At 34.7% G+C, this 18,084-nt stretch overlaps 1 protein-coding gene and 1 non-coding gene across 2 annotated transcripts in view; one reads left to right on the top strand and one right to left on the bottom strand.

Moving 5' to 3' along the window:
* Positions 1-18,084, top strand: part of LOC142976073 (monocarboxylate transporter 10-like) — a 95,593-nt gene that overhangs the window by 22,769 nt on the left and 54,740 nt on the right. The window lies entirely within an intron of this gene.
* On the bottom strand, positions 4,746-4,817 carry TRNAE-CUC (transfer RNA glutamic acid (anticodon CUC)). The gene has a single exon. It is a non-coding gene; the product is annotated as a tRNA-Glu (tRNA).

Genomic DNA, 18,084 nt, shown 5'->3' with positions numbered 1-18,084 from the left:
TGCACTGGGATTAACGAACGCTATACAACTATACAAGTTACTACTAGTGGCTCTGAAGCAAATTGTTTCCGATTACTGCCGCCACTCCACACTTACTAACTAACCGAAATACATTGTCATGTAAATTGAAAACTTGACTTCATTCCCTAGATAGTTAATATGTGTACAAATCTACATGTTTGTTTGCTAAATGAAGGTCAATTAATATACTAGAGTTTATATCTTTGGGGTATTTGTCACGTTAGAAAATTACGTCTGGGGGCAATGGCGTACCGTTCGTGCAATTCTCTATCGCTATCGACTACCGACAACCGGCGAGCTATCAAAAAAATTGTATGACATTCAGGTCTGCGCCTCTAGCGGCCGTCGTAGAAACTATTTTGGCAGTATATTTTAAATGTCAAATGTCAAACTCTCGATACTAGATGGTTCCAATGGTAGAGAATCAGCTTGTGAAGCTTATATCGATAGGAAATTAATATCGAATATCAAAATACTATAAATAATACAACAGCAAATATCAATTATCAACATAGTAAATAGATGAAAGAAAAATCAGTCCTCTCAACGAACGTCAAATCCTTTTTTCAACTCATTCTATAGACAGGAAGGCGTCGATCAAATCACGTAATAGGGTCTTTCTTGACATAAAACTTGAATAAAATAGTCCACATTCATGTAACGTTTTCTTCTAAATTCTCGGCTCACATTTTTGAAAACAAGCGTCAAGTAAAATAATTAAATACTTGAAGGGTTACCCCACATACTTTATACTTCGTTTATAAAGCGTGGCATCCTTGTGTCGTGAAAGTAAGATCCAGTGACACGCTCGTTATTTTTAGATATTGTTACTCTTAAATTGATCTCAGGTGATGATAAAAAGGCATTAAATATGCCGAAAATTATTTTACGTGTAACATTTTCAACGAAGGTCAATGATCTTACCTTAAATTGTAACTAATAAGCGGGAAATAAACAGTGCGACTATTTTGAGATAGGCTTATGACTGTTGTCAAAGATTATTTTCATTTTCTCGTTTCAGGATAATATTACAAACGTGTTTAATTTGAAATATTTCAATGGAAATTAGTATGAACACCTTTAATATAATTTTGTAGAACATTTTACACCAAACGCCTACACGTCTCATTCTGCGACAAAAGCTTTTTGACAGTATAAATTCACAACTCATAGTATCCTTTCACAAATTGTTATTATTTATCCATTGCTATTTTGGTCTGTTGATTTATCGCAACAGTAACGAAACTTTACCCGAATAATGTGCAAATAGAGAAGTTTAAAACAATGATTTTGCAACATTCGGATGATCGATGAGTTTGTAAGGGGAACTTTCGTCTTTAGACGTTTTCAGTATCAAATATCTATTGATGGGTTGTAATTAGATCGGATCAATAAATTAAATTTATTATGAAAGTTTGTTCAAAGGATGTTAAAAATCTGTAATAGAATATTCGTCCTTGCGTTGTTTTTGTGGTGACAAGGTTTTCCTTGTTTTGATATGCGCTGATTTATGAAGGTGCAGAGTCTTTTGATCTTGTATTTGTAGTAAGGATGAGCCGAGCAGGATTGCGGCCTTGCTCTTCCCTTCCTTCCTGTAGCACTATGCGACTATATTAGACAATGACCTTGTTACAATTTTGTCAAAGAATATGTGACGTGTGAGGAATTTTGAAAATAAAATTGATAACTGATATTGTTTTCTTTTGCTGTTTCAAACACTCGAATCTTTAGCTAACGACAGTATTGATGAAGTATTAGAAATATTATTTAAGTGACTGAGTAAGCTGTTACAAAGGCTATAACATGTGAATTATGTACTTCTCATACCACACTAAAATCTATAACAACGTGTACTTTAACTTTGTTATACGTTTCTATGTCATAATGTTCTACAGTATTTGTCAACCTCTCTGTATCAAAAAGCTTGACATGAATGAACGTAAAAGATACGTAAGATTAGAACGCTTACCCTTTTAACTGCCAGCAAAGACTCCCATAAATTTGAAACCTGGATCAACAAGGCTTAGCGTGCACTCCGAGGTAAAACCATGCTCATACTTAGCAAAATACTTTTTATATGACATAGCTGACCCGCGCAACTTCGCTTGCGTCACATAAAAGAGAATTGGTCATGATTTTCCCCGTTTTTGTAACTTTTTTCTAGTACTCTGCTCCTATTGGTAGCGTGATGATATATAGCCTATAGCCTTTCTCAATAAATAGGCTATCCAACAGTAAAATAATTATTCAATTCGCACCCGTAGTTCCTGAGATTAGCGCGTTCAGACAAACAGACAAAAAAAGCTCTTCAGCTTTATAATATTTGTATAGATTTACGGCTCGCAATGACTTAAGCCTTATTTTGGCAAATTTACACATTATTATGTACATACATATAAATATTCTTAATCCATCTGAAATAACGCGCCTTTCAAACGGTGAAAATTCCCAAACACATTTAGAAGTTTTGGAGATTCCGCATACGCAAACATGAATTATTTTCACTATACAATAGTGGTATAAGTATATATTTGTTTTTACAAAATCATAATGTATAGCAATAAACATTAGCAGGCAATGAACCTAAAACAACACTGTGTAGTGAAACACTCAAAACATTTAATAGTTTGTACATACCGGGATTAAAAATAGCAAACTATGTCTGGTTATTGCCGTTATTCGTTAGAGAAGTGAGCAAACATATAAAAATGTTAATGTACGTTACATGCTATATAGAATACGAATTGATTTTTTAGATGAGATTATTGTATTAAGTGCTGGTTTTGAGGATGGCTTTAGCAAACTCTGCCCGCGTGAAATCTATTTTAAAGTATATTTTTAGTAATTTTCTTTCGACCAATACGATGCGCGCCATGAATTTCACCATAACGCTTACGCATTATGATCGACGTCGTTGTTCAACTAGTTACAAATATTGGTACGAGGTATCTATGCTACTTCTCGGTAATAAGATTCGTTCGATGACGAAAACCTGATAATCAGACAAATTATGTTAGTTCTGCTTTGTTTGTAACAGTATTAAAGATACCTTCAGTTCGAAATTAACTTCTATGAGTAGTATGCTGAATGAGTACTGTTGATTTTCAAAGAATAGGTCCCATTTGACAGCTTCATTCGGTCACTAATTCGCTATGGACACCGGACAGGTTGGGAGTTCGTACAAAGTGGGAATATTCAAGCTGAAAATTGTCTGTAGCGCGCCAGTGCTCGAGTTTGGAATACACGGGACCTAATTTAACAAGCGACGTGTACTTGACTGAACTACATTTGGTAACGGAAAAGAAATACATATATAAGGGGTACCTTTATATGACTAGCATTTATTCTGTGGTATAACTTATTTATCTTTCACGTTGCATGCTTCCTTACTGAGAGTAGTGTGTTGTGACCATCCTGCAGGATGATTTCCCACTCCTAACGACTATCAAAAACCGGCTTACTATAGAAAAAAAATATGAAAATCTAACAGCGCCCCTAGCGGGCGTCGTCAGAACTATTTTTGCTGTACATTTATGCGTCAAACTCTCGACATTCGTTAGTACGGCACTATAAGCTGACTTACTGTGTCCATGGTTTTTCTCGTATTCAAGCAGTAGAAAAGCATTTAGAGTAAAAGCATCAGAAATATTTTGATTCGTAATAATAATGAATTACTAGGAAACATTAGCTCAACGCAACTTTAGTTAAGAAATGAAGTTAAGCGGATTAGCACAGTCTTCCAGCGCATCTTATTTCACGGAACTTCTAACTTGTTTTCGCGCAGCTGAACATCTTATACCCACTTATTATAAGTAGTTAATTTTATATGCTACGAACCGTTTAAAACTGTTTTGTAGATGTTGTTATAAATATTAGCAGTGTTATTCGCGTGGAAACTTACATTTCGCGTGGCCATTTAAATTACATCATTGATTTGATGCAGAATATTGCTACGTTGTGTGTGACTGTATTGCTTTAGCGCAATTTTCTACGCTCGCGCTGATTTAAATTATCTATCGACTATTAAGAGTTAAAACATTCAAATTATACTTGACAAATAAATTCTCACCGAACTTGCTAGAGTTATTGATCAGTTTTTTATGTAAGATTCCTCGACAGATATTGTCGGTAGCCGATACTAGTGAGAATCTGGCTCTCTGTATTGATACCGGTACCTAGTAAATACTAACCTAAATGCTTAAATATCTAAACAAAGGACAACGAAGATACGAGCGATTACCACAAAAATATTATTTTGCTCACCGAAGACAAATTAGGTATTGTGTTACAACCTAATCACAGTATACTGGTCGCCGTATGTCTATAATCTTGTCTTATTTTGCCACCTCATATAATTCCGGTTCGTCTCGTACCTACTACCTTGTTACACACGACGTTGCCTCACAATTGTGGTGGGAAATTGGGTCACTGCATGACCCCAAGGGAGCTGATATTACACAAATACACCGACATTTTGAAAAACTCATATTAAATACCGTGCCCCTTCAACTGTACTTCGAAAGGATAAATAGATTACACAATACACCTTTTTTACGTATTTTCCTGTAGCTTGCAACGCCTTCATACCGATAAAATTGCAAATAAAGCTTTATCGTTGAAAATAAAAACCTCAATGTAAATCTTTCACGGGTTTAAACATTTTTATTGCATGTGCGATAAAATTGTATCAATAAAATAATATCAATATTGACAAAATACTTTCTTTCCGATACCGGGAATCGAACCCGAGCCTCCTGGGTGAGAGCCAGGTATCCTAGCCACTAGACCATATCGGATGATACAGTTTTCGTTGAAATTACAGATGATATATTTTTATTTTAAGATATTTATGTACAGTGTATGTGTGTAATTATGTAATAGTGTGTATAGAGAAATAATGCTGATTATTTTTTTTACTACAATTTAAAAAGCACACTACATATTTAAATAATTTTATGACAACGATAAAGGCACTATTAAAATAACAAATAGCGTTGAAAGCAAAGTTGAGTTACTGCAAGTGGTAAAAATTTAAACTACAAAATCCGCTATAGTATCGATTTGAAATGGTCCTAAAATTAAAATATACAGAACAAAGCAGAAGTAAATGACTTCAATTAACACAATTACGTCACAGAGGAAATACGTAGAAATTGAGCCAATAGAGACGTTGCCTTTATAATTGTCTAAAATTAAATAAACTTCATCAAACTTGTCTCATTTTAATGAAATGTAATCTATATTTTAATTAGAGAAAGGCGCAGAGTCATTAAGCTTTGTCTAAGATATTATCACAAAATCTGATAAAACAACGGTCCTTTGTCTGATATCTTTACAAAATTAGCCTGAAAAATAATTTCAGGAGTAATTTTAATCTCGTTCAAATAAAATATAAAAATGGTGTTTGTATTTCATAACCATTAAGAGAAAACGACAGTGTTATGCAAATTTTCTCAAGGGGTCTGTCGAGAAGGAAAATGTAGGGCAAGTAAACCAAGCGTTTTCAGATATGGGTGAAAAGATGGTTGCAGACATATTTTAAAACTAGACAAAAATGCATAATTCTTAAACTCTCGCGTTGCATGTTTAATATGTCATAGGATATGGGAATTAACTTGAACACGCATTTTACCATAAAATGCCTAACGTTTCGGCGCAGGTTTCACTCGCCGTGGTCAGCCTGCGACCACGGCGAGTGCAACCGTTAATTCCCGTATCCTATTATATTTTAAAAATGCATAAGTTTTTTTTCAAGGTGTGAGGTATGCTGCCGATAAAAAAATAAGGTAGAGGAGGTTTTTAATGCTAAAATTGTATTTCATAAAAAAGGAAGATTATTGTTAGAATAATCCACCAAGCAGCCTCAAAAAGAGCACTATTTTATTTGTAAAATTGAATCTGTCTTTGATATTTGCAGTGAAGTTACCTCTACCATCCACAATTTTAAAGAATATTTTTTCCTCTATGGAAATCCGGTCTAAAATTCTGCTTTTCATAGTTTTGTTTCTGTATTCGACTGCACTTCGATATGGAAACAAAACATGCTCCAAACATTTTGCGTTTCAAGTCAAAAGGACTTGAAAATGAGAGATATTTTTTTCAATTTGCGTGTTTATTTTTGATTATGAATTTGCTGGGTAATGGAGCCTTACAAACACAATGCGGGTAACCGTCTAAACGTAGCTATAATTTTAAGAATTACACGCTACATTTCAACTAACATTAAGCTAATTTTACTCTGTGTATTGTACTATTGCCTCGTTCACCAAAAGCGTCGAGTTTGTACGAAATTTTAACAACTTCTAACGACTACGAAATCGCGCTATAGAATATATTCAAACTGACTGGAACCTCCTAATCTTTGGTACTTTGCCAGCAACAAATCACATGCAAATGGTTATGATAAGTGGCTATAAATCTTTTACTTAAAAAAATATGCTTATCCCAGTCACAAAGTTAGGTCTTTACGATAAACACAGAGCTAAGATGCTTATTAGGACACTTCTATATTTCTAAATTAGAAAAAAAATATACAACCGGTGACTTCTATATTTCTTAAAAAAAAAACTTTACAACCCTCCTTTCTCTCAATCAAAACAATAACAAAACGTTATACTTCGTAAAAAGGCCGTAACTGTTTTAAGATTACGTGCACTTTTCCTTATAACTGAAAACATCAACGGCTAAGTTCTTTTGCGTGTTCGGTTTAAAAATACCTTCCGAGCCCCATGTACCTCATAAATCATTCTAAAAAGACACAATCGAGAATAATACGAATGTGAACTAATTCCGGGACTAACGGAATATGCGAGTGTGTTCTTTAGATAAGTGGGATGAATTCAAATGTCGAACGCTTTTTTCGAACAATAGACTAACATTAAATTCTCTTTTGTTTTTCGTCATTCCTAGCAATTGCTTCCATTCATATTCCACCTACACAGTTCTTACTAATTTGCGGTGTAAATACACAACTATCTCACCCAAATAGGCACTTTGTAACAATTAGAAGATTCATTAATCATTTGCTTTTTTTAGGGGCATGTGTCTTGAACTGTCTTGATGAATCACAGACAATGCTGAAACTATTAAGTTTTTGATGAGTGACTAATGCGACTATTATGAATGAACGAGCTTAGAGCAGTTTTTATGAATGAATCTATGATACTTAATTACTTCTGAGTATAAGAGCACTGCACACATTGGTGATTGTAAGAGCAAGCAATCTCTACTCCAGAAACGGTGGTAGGTACAAAATCCTACGACGATATTAAATAACTGCTAAAGAAAATTAAACAAATAATTAATATTTTTTATTGATGATATTTTAATTTATTGCAATTAAGAGCTGAATACTGCTTTACTAAGTAAACCAAGCTTAAAAAATCCGTTACAATATTTTCCTCTCATACCTTTTCATATTTCATTACCTCGATAGAATACACGTCTGTCATTAAATAATTTAGTTCGCTATCGTAGATCGTTGTGTAATCTTCACCGCAATGACTGGCCTACATTGATGGATGGTTCCGTCGCGATTAACTCGATCCTCTAATGTGGGTAATAGCAATGATGTAGCAGATATCAATACGTATTTACCAATCTGTCTATCTTTACTAATATTATAAAGCTGAAGAGTTTGTTTGTTTGTTAGTTTGTTTGTTTGTTTGTTTGAACGCACTAATCTCAGGAACTACTGGTCCGATTAGAAAAGATTTTTCAGTGTTAGATAGCTCATTTATCGACGAAGGCTATAGGCTATATATCATCACGCTACGACCAATAGGAACAGAGAACCAGTAAAAAATGTTACAAAATCGGGGAAAAATTTCACCTATTCTCTCTAATGTGACGCAAGCGAAGTTGCGTGGGTCAGCTAGTCACTATATAAAGCTTTAGCACGTGATGTTGAACCGCAAATTTTCGTATGAAATTCGAGGCTAATTAGTACACGACTAAAATAATGAGTATAGAATATGTTAGAGCACTGTTTTCGTAATATTATGCGGGAACGTTTAGTGATTCAGTGTTTTCTCGGTAGTGTGCAGATTTTAAGGGATATAATAAAATAGTTGTGAGTTTATTTGTCAAAATATCGTATCCTTATTTAATTACTTAGAGTTTTGAGTAAAGTTCTCGTCGATAAATTTGATGATTCGTTGTGGTTTTAATGATATTAGACTTGTCGTATAGGGAAATAAGTTGAAAAGTGTTTCAACCAGTTCATACTTTAAAAACGGTGGCGTGAAGCTTCGTTAAATATCCAACAAAATATAAACACAAATCTGCCAACCAATAACAAACCAGCGAAGCGAAAATTGTCACCTTCTGAAATGCAAACCGTAAATCCATTCAATTCGGGATTCTAATAAATAAATTAAGAGCCTTTTGTGGTCACAAACGAAACACAACATTCACTGGCAGCTGATGATTCATTCATTCAAACTCTTTTGAACGAACGTCGAAAAAAAAAAATTCGGGATAAATCAAAGTTTAAAATTGCGTAACGTTGACCATGCGAGAGCAATATGTTAAAAGTGACAGTGTATAAAATACTCCCCGGTAACGGTTTTAATGCCGAGCCGTATAATGCGATTAATGAAAACCATTTTAACTTATTAAAATTGGAAGCCAATTTGCCGTAGAGTTTATTATTTACACGCATATTTAAAAGTTTTAATAGTATCGTTGTGATGTTTACGTAGTATTTTTTTTAAAACGCGTGTCGTATACTCATAGTACGTCTTTGATGGACAAGTTTCACAGCTTATGGTATTGGATAACCTATATGGTAGATAGAGTGAGAGCAAATGTATGAAAAAAACTTAATAAGTACTAAGTACATCTTTTACCAATTCCAATTTTTACTAAAGGTGTTTATTTTCTTCTGCATATCTATACTAATATTATCTATACTAATATTAAAAAGCTGAAGAGTTTGTTTGTTTGTTTGTTTGAACGCGCTAATCTCAGAAACTACTGGTCCGATTTGAAAAATTATTTCAGTGTTAGATAGCACATTTATCGAGGAAGGCTATAGGCTATATATCATCACGCTACGACCAATAGGAGCAGAGTACCAGTAGAAAATGTTACATAAACGGGGAAAATCTTGATTCTCTCTTATGTGCAAGCGAAGTTGCGCGGGTCAGCTAGTATTATAATATAATACATTTTTATAATCCCAATGATTACTTATGTATGTAAATCCAAAGATTTGGTGTCAGCGCAATTATAAACTCACTAGGAAAATTATAATGTTACGAATTCTACAATAACTTTACTTTACATAAAGCACTCTAACGTAGTCTACACACACTTGGACGACGTACGGAGTAGTTTCCAACCCAACCGAGATCCTTAATCATGAGCACAGCGTCTTGGCACGGCGCCATTTACCCAACTAGTCAGAAAACCCTGAATTTCCTCGCAAAACGTTAACCGTTACTTTTAAGTTTATTCACAAACATTTGCGAAGACATTTTTAGTCCAATTTCCTTGAATATAGTTTGCTTAATAGTGCAAAGATAGTTTCAAATACTTACTTTGAAATACTTCTATAATATGCAGCTAGTAGATGTATTATAAGGAATGCTTCTGCTTCTAACTTTGTCCGTGTAAGATACCAAGGTAGAAAGTAACTTATACGTTAATCCATGTTAAATAAACTATGTGTGTACCGTATATTCGTCCTCTCAAACTTTCGCATTTGTAACATTAACTAGCATAGTAGTATTATTATATTTCCACTGAAAATAATGAGAAAAATGTTCAAAAACATATAATATAACACCATATACGTAATACAAATAAGGTTTAAGTATATTACCTCGGAAATAAGGTCTATGTAAATGTAAATCGGAACACCCATATGGGGAACATATTAAAATGAATGAGCGAATAATATCAGCGGCTCCTTAAAATATAGGCTACATTTCGCGTGACTCTGGAAGCCATAAGGCCTCTATAATATAAGGCCTCTATAAATTACAGGCCTAACCTACGTCAATTTTCTACTTGACCCTGCGGCCAACGCTGTTTATAAATATACTACTAGCGGACAATGTGTCAAGTACATACACGCTATAAATAATGAGAAATGTGTAAAATATTCTGCTCGCGTCGTATGCGAAGTGTGTATTATCTTGATGGTAATTCTATCAGTTTCTCTTAGGGCCGTGTTGTAACAGTTTTTCCTACGTCAAGTAAAATTCGAGGAGTCATTTTGACATTTTCTTACACTACCATACTAGAGCTTTAACATGCTGAACTGATCTAGATTGTAATTATAAATTCCGTGTATTTTCAAGATTAAGTAGCTGTATATTATTTTCAGCTGTATATTATATTATTCGTCAACAGCATTAGCTTACAAGACACTGATGTTCTGATTTCTGAATATTAGATACCTCCACCAGGCGCGAACCTTGCATCCAAAACTCTATACGAAGGCGTTGGATTATAGTGAACGTAATCTTAACTTTCTGTAAAGTTTGTACCTTAATAATAATATATTTTATCACCAAATAAAATAACACAGGCACGTACTCAGGTGGTATCATAACTTAACTCGTTCGCGGTGGAATGCGTCAACAACTTAGCCTAAGGGAATCACAGTCAACCGTTCTCTCCAAGGACCGCAAGGAATTTACGATTCATAAATATTGTTTGTACATTTCCACCTCGAGTCTCTCCGGGGTTCGTAAACGACCTTCAAGCTTTGATCTGATAATGATATTTTAAAGGCGTAGACCTGTAATTGGTTTGAGACCTTTTTCTTTAGTTTTAAAGGAATCTGTTTAGTGTTAGCTGTTTAGGTTTAGAACTCAAAGGTATTCTGAATTCAATTACATTACGCTTTACACATTTGGCGTTACTTTATTTTCGATTTCATTAAGTACGTAAATAAGTTCTAGCATGTGTTTTCTTTGTCTGTAATTATGTTAAATAAAAAAATAAATAAAATAATCACCCGCCTTTTTGAGTCAGAAGTTAAAATCTAAATTGTTTCTTTCACGATTCTCTACCACTATGGGCTATCGACAACCGGCAAGTTATCAAGAAATTAGCTATGAAAATCTTATCAGCGTCTCTATCGAAAGCCGTAGAAACTATTTCAAAGTACGTTTCAAATGTCAAACTCTCGATACTCGATAGTCCCTACCGACTGAGAATCGCTCTATAGATTCTGTACACTTGTCTTTAATCAAGAGTATAATAATAATATATATTCTAGTAGACGTCTATAAATATTGCAACAGTACAAAAATACAGCAGTCAATTGGCTAAAAATACCCGTTTATAAATTTATAAGCTGGTATTTTTCCATACAATTTTCCACTAAACTGCTTGACAAGTTTGCACCGCGCGCCACTTAAAATTCTCACCCCGTAGTTCAGTAAGTAAGGCATAGTACTCATAATCCTCTTAATCAAAGGCGTATTATGCACTTTTAGTTCATGAACTAGATACCAAGCTTCGTTCTGTTCCGTCATAATTGATATAATTAACTGAACAACGGAATAAAGTGCTAACTAGCCACAAGCACTTTTGTGTGAAATTCAATTACTCCGACAAGGCATCAAAAACAGTCAAGTTACAGTTTAAAGTTTACATTAAACTATACCTCCTATTTGAAAAAATGTAATTTGGTGCAGTCGGTATATACTTTTGGGTATCGAGAGTTTGGCATTTAAAATATACTGTGAAAAAAGTTTCAACGGTGCCGCTAGAGGCGCTGAAAAGATTTTAATACCATCTCGATAGCTAGCCGGTTGTTGCTTAATTGTCGGTGCGTGATATTGACCGTAATTTTTAACATGAAAATAACACCGATAACAAACACCCGATAGAAAAAGCAAAATTTTGCTTATACTAGTCCTGACATCTGTATGTAATTACTAATCTTATTTAAATAAAAATCTGTTTAGGTAATCGTTTACTTAAGCAGCTTAATTTAAAACAATCTTGTTTATAAATGCTAACTTAACAAAAAACTTCGCTAAGCAAATGAATTCAAATAACAAGCAACTGAATAGATGCGTCAACAATAGTCCGATGTTCTTTCACGTGCACTCGCGTGAAATAAAACTCGCAGTATGAACTGCAAACTGAACAAGTGTAGGCGTTCACTGTTCACTACTTATAGTCTCACAACTAAGAAGAGAGCTTTCTGTGCAAGGTTCAACGTTCGAAAAGGTTACGAAACGAAACGTAACTTTTTGAGGAAAATCCCCGGTTATGCTGATCGGAACTCCGTTACAACCCTAATTCGCGGCTATCGGACGGTATACAAGATACAGTTTGAAAACCTCAGTGACCCATAGGTGAATGCAACTGACGGTGGCCTGTTTGAATTTAACATTATAATCTAGGTAGCGGATCGACCTCTGAGGTTAAGCTTCGCTTGCCGAGGTTGATCTGTGGATGGGTGACCATCGTAAACATATCGAGTTCCTCTGTGTTTCGGAAGACACGTTAAATTGTTGGTCCCGGCTGTCAGTTTTGAAGATCTTCCACAGTCGTTAACAGTAGTCAGAAGCTTGAAAAGTCTGACAACCAGTCTAACCGAAGAGTATCGTGTTATATCCCAGGTGACTGGATTGTGGAGGTCCAAATAGGCAGTCGCTCCATGTAAAGCACTGGTATTCAGCTGCATCCGGTGAGACTGAAAGCCGACTCTAACATAGTTTGGAAGAAAGGCTAAGCTGATATATATAATCTAGATACATTGTGCATGCCAAGGCTCGCTTCTATGTTGTCAGACTATAGTACTTAGCTAGCAGTTGCTGAAACTCATTGTCTTCAAAGAATCACTTTCGTAAAGATTTCTTTATCAATTACGGAATATACATTCAGCAGTTTTACTTGAAAACGGTTTTGTCGTCAAAAGGACGTGAAGACCTCTTTAACTCAAGATTTTTGTACGTAATACGTAAGTTAGATTCAACATTCCTTTGTAATCTTCATACAAAAAGTTCTACAATCTGCCGCAAGGAATACCGAGGCTAACAGCGGCTAGTGTTGCCGCAAATTTCCACACTTTTTGTAACACTTGAATTCGCGTTTAAGAAAGTTACACGTAAATAAGATTGTAGTATCATAAGAAGCTGTGTAAGGAAGCAAAGATCTCACTAGTTGTCAACTGTTTTCACTGTGAAGGGTGATTCTTTGTGTTTCCTGACAGCTACTGCATATTGTTCCTTGGGGATTTTCCGTAGAGTACCTTATATATATAGGCTAGCGGACTGGCCTGACTTTGTCCGGGTATACAGTACAATTTTATCTCGTTGATTCCATTCCCATGGAAATTTCAATCGATCCCATACAAATCTTTTTCAGAGGTTTCGATAGTTAGAAACATATTAAAAAAGGAATTACCAATTTGGTTTATTTAATAAAGTTATGCTCGTACATACATTACGGTGAATCATTTGTATTTTTTAAAAAATTTCACAATTATTAACCGTTGTCATGGCAACAACACACGCGAATATGCTACTATAATATCTTCCTTGCAAAAATTTACCCCTCGCTTACTTTACGGGCGTATTAAAAAGTTAATTTCGGTTTTAATCACGAGTTTGAGCCCGTACAAAATGAACCCAACATATATTATAATATTCTCACAAGTTAAATAAAAGTTGAATAAGAAAGTATCTAGAAATGGACGAATCTTAGCATATGAGTCTGATCTGCACGAGAAAATTGGGCGTCTGATTAAGTCCGTACAAGATTTCACATCTAAAGGCATTGTTGTTGTTCCAAGCTATTCTTACTTCTTCATACGACTAACAACATTCTCAACTATTTAGCTCTCCTACTTGATTGACGACATTCCCCTGATAAGTACCGCATAAAGGAAATTGAATTTGAAAATTTACTGAACTACAAAGTTATCTTACAATGTACCAAACTTGTTTATATAGAAAATGTCTTCGAAGTTCCGAATAAAATGTCTCGGAGTAGAGCTATTATCGTTTGTTAATGTTCTGGGATTTCTTAGTGTGCTATTTCAAAATCACCACCGCAGTAAATTGAAAATTTCGTTGCGTTAAACGTAGCCCTAAGTGCCAATGCCTGCAAGTCATTGCATAAGGAAAACACAACGAGGAAAAGTGCTATACCGGAAAGAATTCTTGACCGGGAAACCTTCTAAAAGGAAAACTTGAAAACCAACCTTATAATGTACATTCCAAAATGACATAATAAAATAAAAAGTACCGCGTAAAGTATACCCTTCCTTAATCCCTTTTATAAGCTGTAACTTTTAAAGACTAAATCATTTTTCAAAGTGCATTACAGCGTCAAATGTTAAAAATTGTTTCACTACTTCGCAACTTACAAAGTTGTTTATGTTCCGCACTAAAACTTTAGCACTACCACTTTTCATTAGATTCAACTTTAATACTTAGAAACAAACATGTTAACAAATTTAAACTCTCGCGACTTATACACATAATATTATAATGCAATGGGTCTTAAACGCGATTTAAAATTAAAGGTTAGTATACCTTTTTTGTTTATCCGACGTTTCGATCGAATTGCATTGATCGTGGTCACAAGCTTTAGCTCGATTCTGTACAGTCGGTACTGTCGAGTATCGAAAGTATGACATTTAGAATGTGCTGCCAAAATAGTTCCTACGGCGCCCGTCAGAGGTGCTGATCAAATTTCATACAAGATTTCTCTATGACAATTCGGTTGACGGTAGTCGATAGAAGTAGAGAATCAAGCTACTGACTATAACATGTAATAACATCTGTAACAAACATGTCGTAAGAATATAATAAGTAATTTCATTTAGACATACTCTGAGTATAAATGACCGGCATTCTAGCAGCATTTATAAAAGGCGCACTGTATTCTCAAGCGCGTTTCCGACGAGCCGTAATCATCGCTATTTTTCTGACTTTTCTCTCCGTTCATTTCATAACTGCATTTAGTTTCTCTATTTGTTTATTAGACAACGTCTGTCTTTGTTGATTTAAACTTCAATACTTTGTAGGTTTATTAACCATATTGTGTAATGTCCCTTAATTATTAATTATCATTTTAATCGACCTGCAAATACTGATTCGAAACTCCATTATACAGGTTTCGTTAACAAAATTACATTCATAATTAATGAGTTGTGCACACGATGGGACACTATGCGCTGCACTATCGGAAGCAATCATCTAACAAACTAATTATACTTGGCATTCTTGTATATCTAAATTGAACGAGCTAGAATTGCTATTGTTTTGCCGCATAAAGGAGTCTTTTAATAAAAGTTACACAATATTCACAGATGACTAGGTATCAGGTGTTTGCGGAACATCCTATCGCAATTTGTTCGGCTTACTTTCACCCGAGGGATTTTTTCATACGAAAACCAAAACAGAACACTTATATTATTTGTCTAACTTAGGGACTTGGTTTATATTACAAAAGTACTGGCCGGTAATAGACTTCTACTTACATTCTGCTGCTGAACAAATCTGGCTAGTGATTAATTATTAGCCGTACATCAAAGGTTTCCGATTAAAGCATTCATAGTGACTGCTTTGATTTCACGTGTGAGTGCACTGTTTAAGCAACTCTTCAAGCCAGTACTATAATTTATTTTCTCGGAAACACGGCTCATTTGAATAAAACATTTCATTATATACCAATTCCTACACAGGAAATATTTTTCTGAAGAAGTACTATTCCAAATTTCCAATACATCTTAAATCTTGAGTAATTTTCATATCTAAATATTGACTTTGGCTCTAATCTGAGGTAAAAATTAATCGGCAATCATTATTTTACCGTCTAAAAAGTCCAAGAAGGAAAGGAGACACTTAATGACTTTCGTAGGTCAGGAAACGGCGCCATTAATTGAGCAAACTTTTAAGACATTTTTCTTTTATTTTCCTTTCGTCTGGAGCGAAGTATATACCTTAACAGACCCCTAATTCGATTGAAAAACAACGCAGAAACGTGCCAAGATTAATCAAGTAGAATTTAGAGGGCGGCGATGCCGTTCAGAACATTAGTAGAGGACAATAAAAGTGACTGCAGGAATGAATGTTTTCTCTTTGTAAACTGAATGCAGGGAGTTTGTGTAAGCGAGTGGCGACTGTAGCGTAGTAGATAGGTATGCGAGTGCACTGTAGATGATGAGGCTATTCGTTCCAGTGCTCCTAGTTTTGCACCGAGAGACTTGACCTGTGTCGCCAACAGCTACATTTCAAGTGACGTCAATAAAATTACGTTTTCTGAGCTCTTTAGATTTACTCGCAGTATTTCGTAGTGCTGAGATTTGTAGAGCGTATTTTTAAATTACATTTGAATTAGACTAACTGACAATTGTGTTTTTGACGTACTTAAGTAACGACTTAATAAATTTAGCCTTATTTACTTTACGTTAATATTATGTTAAGGTATTCTGGGTAAATTGTAAGTTTTAAAGTAACATATTATTTAGGTGTATTCAAACTAGTTTTTAGCATAAACGTAGCGAAATATGATTTTATCTATCAATAATTAACTGTTGCTATAACTAAACATGTAAATTCTGACTGGCTTGTTATAAAAAGAAATATTATTGTTGTACCTACTAAAAAATCGTAATAGGTACATTTAACACAGATTTATAGCATTGCCAAAAAGATGGTAGAAGATAAACAGTTTAACCTAACCACTTACTTTCTATTAGAAAATTAAATTATCGTCTAGGTCGCTATGAGTTGACTTAGAAATAATTGTGTCTCGGTAAAACCTTGTTATGGCAACACTAACAGAATGAAACACTTAAATAAATTTCCTGTTTCGCTAAAATATGGCAACACTTATCACTTGGTCTTTGTGCTGGTGTTAGTGTGACAATGTAGACGCAACTATTCTTAAACCTGAGTGCTTCTCTATGATTTATGTGTTCAAAATATTTTTACATACCTGTATAACTAAATATAACTCTCTATAACTAAATACCTATATAACTGCTATCTAATGTCGTCTGACATTCTATCGAAGACAAATTCCTTAACTAATTATAATATTAGGAAAGTAGTCCTTCCCCGGGTTATATCCTTACCTAAATAATATCGCAAAAAGGACATTAATTGCTATTTTATTTTAAAACAACGCGTTATTGTGAATGATTAAATATATTCTTCTAAATGAGTAGATATATTATACCTATATTTTTGGAGGAGGATGCTAAACTTTATGAATAAAGTTTTCCAAGCAACGCAACTTGTACACAATTCTTATTAACATCTGAAAAAACCTTAACCAATTCGAAGGTTATAGGCTAGGCTAACTTTAATTTTCATCGCATGCATTAAATCCACGTTCGAATCTCTTACAAACCATTCCAGGTCACTCTTATCCGAGTTCTGTTACGGACAGGAAACAAATTGCTTGCATACATTTAGCTGGAACATGTTCAGACATTCAGACAGATTCTTGTCAAACGCATACAGCCTACATGCCGGGTCTGAAACTCAAAAGAGCTTGAACCGGACATTCGTAGACAGCGCTTAATAGAGCACCTACTGCAAGTACTATCATATGAGTACTGACGTAAAAGAAACATTCTTATGCAGTCTACATAGAGTACCTGAAAACGCAATAGGGCTAAGCGGGTCTATCCCACTAGCCACATTGAGTTGTCCCGTGACGGGACAACTGGCACTATTTTGCCCCAGTTGTCCCGTGGCGGGACAAGTGACACTGTTTTGGTGCCAGTTGTCCCGTTGCAAAAATATCATGGGACTAATGGGACAGACGGAAGGGTCAACACTAGTCGTTCTATTGAGTTGTTGTGTGACAATAGGCACTTGGTACTTTGGTAACATAGCAGACGTTATACAAACAAAGCCAAGAGAAGACAAGCCTACTACATGCCTCAAGGTACCTATTGATTACTTTCAGTCAATTGTGGTTCAAATATCGATCTTAGATTATTCGGAACTAACTTATGTAAAAGCTCTCATTAAAGTTTAAGGTCAGCTCTTTGTAATTCGGTCTTTATCCGACTAAAGGGTAGGTATAATAAAGTTTATTTTCATTGGAAGGTTTATTAAGTTTCCGAGC

The sequence above is a fragment of the Anticarsia gemmatalis genome, chromosome 10 (assembly GCF_050436995.1).
Source record: "Anticarsia gemmatalis isolate Benzon Research Colony breed Stoneville strain chromosome 10, ilAntGemm2 primary, whole genome shotgun sequence".
Taxonomy (NCBI): domain Eukaryota; kingdom Metazoa; phylum Arthropoda; class Insecta; order Lepidoptera; family Erebidae; genus Anticarsia; species Anticarsia gemmatalis.
Note: the sequence above shows the minus strand (reverse complement) of the source record. Positions and strands in the feature narration are given on the sequence as shown.